Consider the following 8,417-nt stretch of genomic DNA (forward strand, 5'->3'; position numbering starts at 1 on the left):
ATGACGTCAAAACAAATACATCAATGTTTTGGATCTAGACTGTTTTTTATTTTGTCCTCCTTTGTCAGTTTAAGTGAGGGTTTCAGAAAAGATCTAACCGTCTGTGGCAAAAAGTACCCGGTCTCTCCACGAGGGAGGGATGTAAACAGTCAACCCGGGCCAACCAATGACCTCCTGCCCAGTCGGAAGAACTGACTTCTCTGTACAGGTGCAAACTAGGGGGCCACAAACCTGTGCAACCTGTATAGCATATTGCTAATCATTGGACCATGGATTTTCCAGCATTAGAAGAAGGAGAAAGAAGAGAAGGGAAGAAGAGCAAAGAAAAGAAGTATTAAAAAATTTAGTGGATTGAATTAGTAACATATAACTTAAACCAGTTATTCCAGACTTCCCAAAATTGTGTTCTCTCAACTAGCTTGGTAGCTCGGTCGAGAATCGCTATTTTTTGTACTGATCGGATCCATTCTGCCTCTAGAGGGGGACAGGGAAGAATCCACTTATTACACAACACTCTGTGTGCAAGGAGAATTAAAACAAAAATTGGGGCTTTATGAATCTTAAGAAGGCCCCCATTTCCTCCCCTCCCGAAACCACCTCAAAGATTACCAAAAGACAGACTCACCTTAATCTCTTGAGCCAGGATTCCCGAAATAGCCGTGCCCACTTTGTGCCAAAAGATATGGATTGAAGGGCACTGCCAGAACATGTGGAGATTGTTCGCATTGTCTTCTCCACACTTAGGACACTTCTTCACTTTCCGACTTCCCAACTTTGATAATTTCCATGGCGTCCAATGGGCCTTATGAATTGTAAAAAGATGGGTCTTCCTCAGTGGAGCAGATTTCAAATATGACCACAAGTGAAACATAGATACTTGCCAGAATGATTCAAGATCTTGATCTGGCAAGTTCCTGCCTCTAGATCACATTTTGCACTTGTTCTCCAGACTGGATTAACATCCAGTACCATATTGCAACTTCTTTCCGCAAGAAAGGTTGTTAGCGTATCCTAGCCTCCAATTTTGGATTCCCTTCACCATCCTTTCCCAGGGTATTTGCCCAGCTTGCTATTTGGTAATATTTGAATTTTGAGACAGAACCCTCAGAGATCTCCAGCAGTCATTGCCCTGAGGTTTCTTTAGTGTCTCTAGTGTCTTCTATAAGCTGTCCCCAGCTGTGAATACCTCACTCTCGCATGGGAGTTACTAGGGATCTAGACGGCAATCGGGGTACCAGGAGAGTGCCAGATAGGAGTTAGGTCACTGTAGTAAGGTATTTTTAGGGAGAGTCTTACTTGGTACCAGATCTTAGATGTACCTATGAGAAGTTTTTAACCTGACTTTAAAAAAAATCTGGGATGGCCAAATTTAAGGAAGAGAAAGTCTGCCTGATCTTGGGGGCCTGCCATAAGAGCCCTAAAAAACAGGGACATGCAAGCACTACTCTTTAGAAGCTGTCAAACGTACTTCAACTGGAAGACATGGTAATACTGATACAGATCTGGACTAGCAATACCGCCATGTTCTTTCTTTTACTAAGCTTCTTCCAGGTAATTCTAGGGCTTTTGTTTCCCCAAATAAAGCTAGAAAACTCCCCTTGCACTTTTGTGAACCAAACCCTCTTAAAAACTAATGTAATAGCATTAAACAGAAAGTTTGTATGACATTAAAATGCTGGCTTTTACCCCGCCTGCCATTACAACGCTGTTTTTACAACGCAAGTCGTTACAACAACTTGCGCTGTAAGCGCTGGATAGTGGAATAGTTTAATTTTCTATTCCAACTCCAGCCCACGTTACAGTAGGGAAGGTGTTGGAATAGAAAATTAAACTATTCCTTTTCCAACAGCGCCCTCCAGCGCAAGTCGGTGAAACGACTTGCGTCGTAATGGCAGCGCGTGGTAATGCCTGCGTTGTGATGGCTGCTCACCACAGAAAGGTGAACTTCGGGAGGATTAACATTTTCAAGAGATTAGATCTACCTAGAAAGGATAATGGGAGTGCTCCCCAGGCCTGTAGCTGTTTTTTAACACCGGAGACTACCTTATCAAAGTTCACCTGGGCTGGCTTCTCCAAGTTGTGTACTATTTGGACCGCCAAATATTTTCTTTCTTGTCTTTTTAGGTTACTCGTATACTGGGTGTTCCACTGCATCAACTCAGTTTTTTGCTGATTAATTGAATACCCAGATACCTTTCCAAAACTCTCCAAAGTCTCCCAAAATGCAGAGAGGGAGTTAGGTAAGTCTCCTGTAAAGATCATCAGGTTGTCTGCGTACAACCCTATTTTTTTTGACCAGCCATACAAATAAAGGGGTAGATGTTCCGGCATGCCCTTAGTTTACAAGCCAATGGCTCAATGTAGATGTTAAAGAGGAGGGGGGAAGAGGGCATCCCTGTCTGGTCCCCCTACCAATGTTTATTAACTTAGTGAGGCTCACATTCACTAAGACCTTGGCCGATGGGTTTTTATGTAGTGCCTTGATTGCTGCCACGAAACTTCTCCTAAATTGAAACGTTGGATCATCTTGTACAGGAACTGCCAGCGAACCCTGTGGAAGGCCTTGTCAGCATCAAAAGTCATCACTGTTAATGGGTTCCCATATTCCCTCGCCAGGTCAATTGCATCTAATAATTCACGGGTTAACTCATGTAGTTGTCTCCTCTTCAGAAAGCCTTCTTGGTCAGTGTGGATTAGAGTTCCCACCACCTTATCGTTTGTTAGAATCTGGGTATATACTTTACAATCGCTGGTTAGGAGGGAAATGGGTCTATAGGATTCGCAGGCCCTTGGATTTTTTTTGTTGTTTAAGGAGTATAGTTATGGTGGCAACAGCCAAGGAAAACAGGAGACTATGTCTGCAAATAAAAGCAGAGTTAAATCCTTAAAACATGGTAAAATTTGATCCACACCTACTTGGCACATTTAATGTACTTATAAATCCCCAGCAAAGTGGTACAGCATGTACTCAGGGCATGCATATGAAATGCTACTAGTGGGCCTATTCCTTGCATCACTTTTATTTCTAAGGACCTCACCCAGCCAACCTGAAGGACATTTCAGAGCCATCTGTGGGGAGGAAGGAGGGGAGAGACTCTTCCACTTCAACACTTTAACATCAGCACCAAATAAAAATCCCGAGCGGATCACCCCGATGCTTGAGGACTGCCTTGCTGCTGGGACCCAGGACTATCAGTGTGACTCAAATGGCCAGCTGGCTCTCCTCCTGTTCTGAGCAATAAGGACACACAAAGCTCCAACTTGAGCCCTGCACTTGGACCCTGCCTGAAGTGAGTCCTTCCCTCTAAATGGTGCTTACCCAGTCCTGGACCTTGAAAGTGGTGCTAGAAGTACCCAAACAGCCAAAACCCAAAACGTGGGACTTACCTGTTCACGGTTCTGCCCAGGTGCATCGCCGATCAGCCTCACTTCATAGTAACTTCCAGTAAGTTCTATTCCGCAGCAGCAAATCTTGTTCAGGAGCTCGTTGTAGAAGGGGTTTCTACCTCATGGACCCCTGGTCAGCTACAGCCTGCAGTTTCATCTTGCTGAAGATTTTTGACTTCTAAAAAAGTGGCAAAGTCCAAACATAGAAATCTTTATCGCAACTTCACCCGGAGGGTCCCGGACGATGGCGCCTCTTCCTTGGACACCACCAGATGCTTTGCCCCGCTGAACTTTACCTTCTCAGACATTTGTCTTAAAAAAATGTCTAGGCTCAAAGGTAAGCAAACACTGAATCCAATCAACTCTGTGTAACTAAACTGCGCTCCGTTAAGGTTGGCCATAATGCCATAGCTTTCAACTTTGTCCCAGTCTTGCAAATCTAGATGCTTGCATTTGGCGCTTTGATTTTTAGGTGAGAGTTTTTACTAAAACCTTTAAATATTCATAACTCTGGTTCTACTAGTTAGATTTTTGTCATTTTGGTGTCAACTAATATATTAAAAGTTCCACTATTATTCTAAATGGGTGTTGGGTTTTTCTTGTTTTGTGTATTCACTTTTCGTACCACATATGGCCTAGATAAGTGCTTTACACATTGCCCTAAATTAAGCCTGACTGCTTCTGCGCCATGCTACCAGAAGGTTAAGCACTGGTTAATTCAGTGACGTTTGTGGATCAGCATGACAAGGATTGTAGTTCATTAAAATCTGACCCAATTACACACCTGCTGCCAATAATGTTCCCATTAAAAAAAATAGACTGTTAGGATTCCTTAACCTCACAAGTGTTCTACACCACCATCTAAAAGGTCAGTCTGTAAAAGTGGTGAAGGGAATCACTCAACTTTTGTTAACAGAGGTTGATCCCTAACACACATCTAAGCAGGGCTGCCGGCACATCATAAAATAGTTCTCTATTAGGAAGATAATTTCCTGACTGTCTAGGAATAGCTAGGCTTGATTCACCAAAACAGGGAGTACAATGACCAGCTACCACTCTGGGTGTGGAGAACTACACTCGGGGGCACTCTATAAGCATGCACTTCTGTTGCTACCCGGGGCACTGTATTTTTATTATGCCAATACTGTTCAATTTATTGCAGCCAAAGCGAAAATGATCATAGCCAACTGCATTGCAATAAGTATGTAATACCTGCTACGATTCACAGACAATCAAACATTAATTCTAACAAATCCAAAAGTAAACTACTAAAATCATTGCACATTTTACAGAAGGCCTAAATACTGAGTAGAAAGAAATGCTCTGAAGGAAATCTGGGGGAAATACAATTTCCTAAATGTAATAATCACAATGCAGCTGGGGCCCTGTAAGATCAGGCGTGGAGGTACTTGGGCACTCCAAGGGGTTAATGCCCCGGTTACTTACTGGTACTCTCATTACTCCGAGTATAGTCTTCCTCGCCACATGACTAACAAAGTGAGCTTCAGCTCCACGCCAGAACCCTCCAAAGCAAAAAATTCAGCCTCCCATGCCTCCCATCCCTTCCCAATATGGCCGACCCATTACACCCTTGACCTCTAAAGAGGCGGACAGGCCCAACCCATCAGCCTGCAACTACCAAGCACAAACATGAAGCCGAAAGCCAAACAGTGAGGGAGGGATGGGAACTCATGTGGCGAGGAAGACTATACTCGGAGTAATGATGATTACCAGTAAGTAACCAGGGCATTACCTCCTTGTTAGTCTTCCTCACCACATGACTAACAAAGTGAGCACATACCAAAGCCAAGCGGCTTCATGGAAATTCACAAGAAATCAACGGACCAGAATGGTATACCCACGAAAGAGGGCAAACCCAACAGACCAGACGAGTGGAAGAACCACCCAAGAGAGAGGCAACCATGAGCAGGAAGAACCAGCCGGGACAGAAAGACACCAGGAGGGCCGAAAACCCGGGCCCCCGAGACACGAAGTGCCGCCAAAAAATCCGCCCTATCCAAAAGTCAAAGGAGGACAGAGAAGGCACGGAACCAGACCGCACGGAGCAAAAAGCAACAGCAAACAGGCCCCAGAACAGAAAGCAGCAAGCTTGTCTAAACACACCTAGACTGCCCAATGGACAGCCAAAAGTGAAAGGAGAGCAAAAGCCCAAGCAGAGGAACCGAAGAAACAGAGGGCATCCCCACCTCAGTGACCTAACAAAAAAAACACAGCAGAAATGAGACGCAGCCCGACAGAAACACAGCAACACCGCACGGTGGACCACCAACCGCGAGAGAGCCGAAACCACCAGAGGAACAGGGCAGCGGAACCAGACGCAATCAAACAGACTGGCAGGAGCCATAAGAATGGAGAGGGGTGCAGAAGGAATCCAGCACGCCAACCGAACAACCAAAACCACGAAGGTCACCACAACCCCACCCACAAGGAAAGAAACAGGTGGGACACGGACCCCAAGCGCACAAGGAAACCCCCGGGAGGGAGCGCAACACCAAAGAGAGAACCCAGGCAGGCACAAGGTAAAATAGCACCAGGAAGGTGCCAGAAACAACACCAAAGAAACCCGGCCACCAAGGGAACCCAACCGGCCAACAGCGAAAAGCCCATAAAGCTGCCCATGGAGCCCGATGAGCGGAAGGGACCAGGCCCAAGGCCAAACCACCAGAAAAGAAGCAAAAGTCTACCAGAGGTCCCCAAGCAGATGAAAACACATAGAGCCCGGCAGGGAGGGAATGTAGCGCAGAAGTGCGAGATCGCCCCACACAGGGTCAGGGACTAAGTAAACCGACATAGGAACGTAACACAAGAAAGAAGCGAGCCACCGAAGCGGATGCAAACACTCCCAGGGAGCCAACCGAGCCAGCAGGTCCCAGATTCAAAACCAGGGACAAAGAAGAAGAGGGGACAAAATCCACACCGGAAGCACAGGGCCCTGACTGGGAGAGGAGAACCGGGAATCCCAGCAGCCCTGGACAACCAAAAGCACTGCTGGAAACAAACACCACCAAGGTAAAACCAGAAAGCAGCGGCAGGACACAAAAAACGGCGCCCACAGAGGCATAACACAGTCAAATGAGCAACAGTACCCAAGACCACCAACTGCACTAGGAGATCTCCCATCCAGGTACGTGAGAGGCTCGACCCTGCTTAACTACAGAGATTAAATGAGATCATGTGCTTTCAGGGTGGCATGGCCGTAGCCAGAATAAAAGAGACCCATGCAAAGACAGCACCATCGTGACAAAAAATCAACATGGGCAAGCATCGCAAACCCCCTAGAGCACAAGGCAAGGGAGAAACCACCCAGGAGAGCAACAAGAAGCCCCCGCAGGGCCGGGGCAAATCCCAGAGAAGCCAAGGAACGGATGAGAGAAGGCCGACCAACCGACCCAGCACCGACCGGGAACCTAGGCACGCCCCAAAGGACAGCAAAGGCCGCCAACACCTGGGAAGGGGAACCCAGAATAGAAAGACCACAGGCCCAAAAAAGAAGTGTCCGAAGACGCGAAGCCACAACACACACAAGACATAGGCCCCAGAGGAAAGGCAACCCACAGCACTAAATACTAGACCCAGGCAGACACCCATCAATGTGCTAACCAATTCAGACCCAGCCAAATTTCTCAAACAGACGCGATCAGAAGCTCTCAGGGTAGGAAGGACATAGGGCCCTGGAAGACCAAGTTCAGGAGGCAGGAGATACATCCAAATGCCAAGGCGCAGCACTCCTATACTGCGGCAGCAAGCCACACCTCAGTGTACAAACATGCCGGAGAGGGTGCCACAGAGAGGAAGGAAGGGTACACCCAACTACCCCACCAGATCACCCGAATGCAACCCAGTCAACAATGGGAGAAGGACACCCAACTCAACCAGAATCCCCCACAACACCGTGAAGGGGACAGTAGAAAAGGATGTGAACACAAAACCAGTGGAGTAATAGACATCAACCACTTGGCCACAGCGACTCACGGACAAGGGAAGGAACAACAAGGGCCCAGCATGAAAACGAGCCCAGGGGAGCGCAAACAAAAGTCCAGACAACAAACACAGAGGCAGCACGCCAGAGGCCAACACAATCTAGGCTCCTGAAACATATCCACAAAATGCCCAAAAACATACTCTGCCATACTGGCAGACGGAAGCACCCTCCGGGATGAAGGGGACCCCCTGAATCGGGGTCAAGGAGTCCAAGAATAAGCTGCACAGAGGAGAGCCACACTCCTGCCACAATTTAAGCAGATGATGAGGAGGGCAGAAAAAACCACACAGCGCCACCTCCAAGGTACAAGGACACCCGCAACATACTTCGAGGGTGATCCCCGACGCCAACCCAAAACCAGGGGACCAGAGGGAAAACCAATGAGGACTGCCAGGAACAGGAAGAGCCCCAAAACCCAACCCAAACAGGCCTCCCCAGATTGGAACCGGGAAGACCGACAACAAAGTGGTGTGGCAGCAGGCGGGAACCACAGAACCGCCACAGAGGCCACCCAAGACGCAAGGAGAGGCCACAAAGCAGTCCCCCACAGAGCCCTAAAGGCCAGGAGCTGAGGAGAAGCCCGACACGGACAAGAGGCAGAGCAGCGGTATGCAGAGCCAAGAATCCGGACAAGAAAAGGGGGGTGCCAATGCAGCAGACTCAAAGGAGCAGAAGAAGAAGCAAAAAACCCACACGGAGAGGACAGAGGCAAAGGCCCCCAGCACACCCGCATCCGCTAACAACCCCCGAAATCCCCAGGAGGACACCCAACCAGGGACCCACCAGGCCTGACCCCACACCCCAAGGAGATCAGGCGAGAACAGGAGTTCACCTGACGGAAGGACCTTAGGCCCAAAGCCCGGAAGGGAAGAAGGAGCCCGGGACAAACACAGTCAACAATGAAGCGGTGGCCCCGCGAAACACCCCAACCGTCCCTGTAAAACACCAGGACCGAAACATGCAACCGCAAAGGAATGCATGAACAGCAACCCTCTCGGGATACTAAGCAAGCAAAGGCAGGACATCA

The sequence above is a fragment of the Lissotriton helveticus genome, chromosome 3_1 (assembly GCF_964261635.1).
Source record: "Lissotriton helveticus chromosome 3_1, aLisHel1.1, whole genome shotgun sequence".
NCBI lineage: Eukaryota > Metazoa > Chordata > Amphibia > Caudata > Salamandridae > Lissotriton > Lissotriton helveticus.